Source organism: Hordeum vulgare, chromosome 3H (assembly GCF_904849725.1).
Source record: "Hordeum vulgare subsp. vulgare chromosome 3H, MorexV3_pseudomolecules_assembly, whole genome shotgun sequence".
NCBI lineage: Eukaryota > Viridiplantae > Streptophyta > Magnoliopsida > Poales > Poaceae > Hordeum > Hordeum vulgare.
In genome coordinates this window covers 6066006-6071226 of record NC_058520.1, presented here as the reverse complement: position 1 = coordinate 6071226, position 5221 = coordinate 6066006, and positions in this window count along the sequence as shown.

The following is a 5221-nucleotide window of genomic DNA, read 5'->3' as shown; positions in this document are numbered from 1 at the left end:
CAACGCTGCATCGTCATGTGAGGATGATGTAACACCGCATCTAGCTGGGTTGGATGGTTATACAATACAATGAAAACATATGCCAAAAATAATCACATTTCATAAATCATTACGATATTCACAAACATATCACAAGCTTACTTGTCATTGTATGTGGAGCAAGATTTTCATCTCCTATAAGCATATCTCTTTTCTTTCGATAAGAAGCCCACCTCTTTGCGTTTATCTGCTCTCTTTGTTCGTCCGTCAATTTTTTTTTGAGCCCAACTGGAGGTATCTGCCTTGTTTCCTTGGTGTTATTCAAGACAACTTCTTGTGTCATATTAGTTGGGTTAGCTATTTGAACAAAGGAAACAATCAATCTTACTAAAAAGACAGTACCCATGTACAATGCTAACTCATTAGGTTGAAACTTAAAATAGATAAGAAGGCTACCTGATATCGTAAGGGGATCCACATTTTCATCTTGATTAAGGGTACATGATAATGACAAAGATGCATCATAACAAGCTTGCATGTTTGAGGTTACAAGCTTATTTTTTCTGTCACTCAACATTTCAGTGCGTCCAATTGGCGGTGTGTGCCTTGGTTGTTTAATATTTTCCATGTCACCTCCTGGTGTAATACGAAAATTAACGCATGTGGTACTATCATAATGATGAAACATAAATTTTTATCGTCCATCAACAACCTACATAAGAGAACCCATAGACTGTTTTCGAAAAGTGTACCTCCTATCACATGGCAAGGTTGATGAACATTCGCGATATCATTAAAGAGCCCTGTGACATGAGAGTCAGCATTCCAGAATAAGGCAACACATTCTCATACTAAAAAGAATGACCAAAACATATCACAATCTTACTTGTCGTCGTTTGGTGAGTTGTCTTCTCGTCTGGGTTAAGCATATCTTTTTTCTTCCGATAAGAAGCCCGCCTCTTTGCGTTTATATGTTCCCTTTGTTCTTCAGTCAAGGTGTTTTTGCGGACAATTGGAGGTATTTGCCTTGTTTCTTTGCTATTGTTCAAGACAGCTCCTCCTGTGATGTTAGTTGGTGTGTCATATTAGTTGGGTTAGCTATTTGAACAAAGGAAACAATCCATTTTACTAAAAAGACAGTACCCATGTACAATGCTTTATCATTAGGGTGAAACTTAAAATAGATGAGAAGGCTACCTGATATTGTAAGGGGATCCACATTTTCATCTTGATTAAGGGTACATGATAATGACAACGATGCATCATAACAAGCTTGCATGTTTGAGGTTACAAGCTTATTTTTTCTGTCACTCAACATTTCATTGCGTCCAATTGGCGGTGTCTGCCTTGGTTGTTTAATATTTTCCATGTCACCTCCTGGTGTCATACGAAAATTAACGCATGTGGTACTATCATAAAGATGAAACATAAATTTTTATCGTCCATCAACAACCTACATAAGAGAACCCATAGCCTGTTTTCAAAAAGTGTACCTCCTATCACATGGCAAGGTTGATGAACAGTCGTGATATCAGAAAAGAGCCCTGTGACATGAGAGTCAGCATTCCCGGATGAGACCACAATTTTCATAATAAAAAGAATGACCAAAACATATCACAATCTTACTTGTCGTCGTTTGGTGAGTTGCCTTCTCGTCTGGGTAAGCATATCTTTTTTCTTCCGATAAGAAGCCCGCCTCTTTGCGTTTATATGTTCCCTTTGTTCTCCAGTCAAGGTGTTTTTGCGGACAGTTGAAGGTATTTGTCTTGTTTCTTTGCTATTGTTCAAGACAGCTCCTCCTGTGATGTTAGTTGGTGTGTCATATTAGTTGGGTTAGCTATTTGAACAAAGGAAACAATCCATTTTACTAAAAAGACAGTACCCATGTATAATGCTTTATCATTAGGTTGAAACTTAAAATAGATGAGAAGGCTACCTGATATCGTAAGGGGATCCACATTTTCATCTTGATTAAGGGTACATGATAACGACAACGATGCATCATAACAAGCTTGCATGTTTGAGGGTATAAGCTTATTTTTTTCGTCACTCAACATTTCATTGCGTCCAATTGCCGGTGTCTGCCTTGTTTGTTTAATACTTTCCATGTCAGCTCGTGGTGTCATACGAAAAATAACGCATGTAGTGCTATCGAAAAGATGAAACATAAATTTTCATACGAAAAGTGTACCTCCTATCACATGGCAAGGTTGATGAACATTCCTGATATCATTAAAGAGGCCTGCGACATGAGAGTTAGCATTCCAGAATAAGGCAGCACATTTTCATACTAAAAAGAATGACGAAACATATCACAATCTTACCTGTCGTCGATTGGTGAGTTGTCTTCTCGTTTGGGTTAAGCATATCTTTCTTCTTCAGATAAGAAGCCCGCCTCTTTGCGTTTATACGATCCCTTTGTTCGTCAGTAGGAGCCTTTTTGCGGCCAATTGGAGGTATTTGTCTTGTTTCTTTGCTATTATCCAAGACAACTCCTCCTGTCATGTTAGTTGGGGTGGCTATTTCAGCAAGAGATACTCCATCATCCTCAAAAACATATTATGCAAGAACTATGCTAACGATTATAGATGTATATTGTTTTTTAGTAAATCATTATATTTGGCATCTTTAAATTTTCTAGCTTCGGATGAGACATGTAGCATAATATTTTCGAAGAGCTTAACTTCATAACGTAGCATATACCTGCAGCTACATCTGAAACTATGTCATCTTCAGTAGCCTTGCTTTTTGAATTCCCCACACCTACAATGAATGGTCAGCCCTATCAGATCCATCATTTTGCATGACTATGAACTGTAAAATGAATCAGATACATGAGGTTGAGAACATTGGTAAAAGCTACATATTTAACTTGTACGCAACGATTAAAATAACTACAAAATTAGCTCGGACGAGACCACAAAGGCCCATACAAGTAGGCGGTATAAATGAACATCTGAACTTTATAGCAAAACAAATACCTGGTCCAGTAGAGTATTCATTGTCATCATTGTCATCTACGGCTATGCCATTTGCGTTGTATTCATCAACATTTGCCACATCTATATTAATTTGATCAGCATCGTCATCATCAGCATGCATGCCTTGATCTATAAAATCACCTGTTCCATTTGACAGTATAAGAAGCTTGCAACTGCCACTTTAGGAGTAGAGATACTAACATATATGTAGCAAGTTGTTAGAGAAATCCTACCATTATTTGTTTGTTATTCATAGTTTCATGTTGTTCACTATTAATCTTCATGATTTTCTAATGAATACTATGTGATAGTTGTAGGCAACGAATAAATAACTACAAAATTAGCTCGGATGAGACCACAAAGGCTCCAGATTATATGTTGAGCAGGCTGCACGGAGATTGTCCACCACATCTACATTCTGGGATTCCTCTCATAATATTTTTCGAGTGGTTCGCATAAGGCCATAGGCCCATTCCTCGTCAAGTTAATCGATAATCACAGCCGATACTAATCATTCCAAGACATCAGTAAAGATTGATGTTACCTATTTAATAAGTTACCACTGTTTTCCTTACCTGCATTTTTGTCTCCGTTTAGTTTATGGTATTGATGTGCGCATCAAGTTCAGGATCTTAGAAGGATAATTTATGAAAGTTGATTCAAATGCATACACCTGTAGGTAAACTTCATAGCGTACCATATACCTGTAGCTACATATGAAACTTTGTCATCTTCAGTAGCCTTGCTATTTGAATTCACCATACCTACAATGAATGGGTAGCTCAATCAGATCTTGTACATTTCCGACGTTAGCTATTCCATCAACATAATTACAGAAACTGATTTTGCTGTGGAATTACACCAGTGTCTTCTCATTAGAAGTAATATATGACTACTGGTATGTTACTTTGAACATTATCTATGGAAAGGATTGACTTGGCTTTGTTCTAATAGGCAGTTGACAATATTAGACAAAGGGACTTCATGTCTGTGATGGATTCCTCCTTCGCAGACGAGGCTCGTACTTCTGGTGCAAATCAGAGTATGCAATTAGCATACTCTTGCTTGGAAGACAATGCTGAAGAACAGCCCAACCTGACAAAAATACTGGCCACTTTCTGAAAATTTTCAGATATATGAATCTGTAATATTTCTCCCTTACTGTTATGTTTCATAGGTCGCAGTTAACATGGTGTATAATACTCTTAGCGCAAATATTTGCATACTGCAAGTAAAAAATAAAATGCTACTTTGCAAGGAAGCCGTAGATCAGGTTATTGTATTCAGAAAGTTTTTATCTGTGCGACTGGAGCACCATTGCATCACAATTTGAAATATGGGCTGACTTAAGTACCCGTGCTTGCAGGTTTCTGATATTGGTAAATCATATGCCAGTGGAAAGATTAATGAATTACATGATGCTTTGGAAAGTGATGCCTATTCGGAAGATGAACTGATAAGCTGCAAGGTAAAACTATTTGGCAGTTCAAAAATATGTGGTTGTAAGGGATAAATTATTTAAACTGAATAAGATCCATGAGGTTCCGAACAGTGGTAAAAGGTACATATTTAACTTGTAGGGAAGGATTAAATAACTACAAAATTAGCTAGGATGAGACCACAAAGACCCATTCATTAGGCGATATAAAATGTGGATAGTTGATTGAAATGAATACACTTGTAGGTACAATTCATTTTGAAGAGCTTATAACTTCATAGCGTAGCATATACCTGTAGAGACATCTGAAACGTTGTCACCTCCAATAGCCTTGCTTTTTGAATTCCCCATACCTACAATGAATGCATGCTTAAGAGCGGTAAACTAAACCAGATCAGTGTTGCCTGCTAAAAAGCTTTCTCCTTGTTGTTTTTTCGATGAAAACTTTTTTGAAAACATATCTGCTATTGATAAAGGAAGTCGTCATTTGTTGTATGCAGAGTAAAGTTTGAAGAGACGAAGAAATTTCCAGATGCACCCGCGCTCGTAAAACGTCCATATGTACTGTAAGGCAGATTTGAGGCATATATTTGTGTATGAAATTTTGTAGATCCGACACCATATGTAGATCCGGCTCAGATGTATTCGGACAAAAGGGCGTACATAGGTCTGTACAAATACCTAGATTAGTTAGAGAAAACAGAAGGCAATTACGGCGGCGGTTGACCGGCGACGGCTGGTTCAAACCGGCAGCGATAGTTATGGACGGAGGCGATTGACGACGTCGGCGATTCACGAAGGAGGCGGTTGAGGACGACGTTGG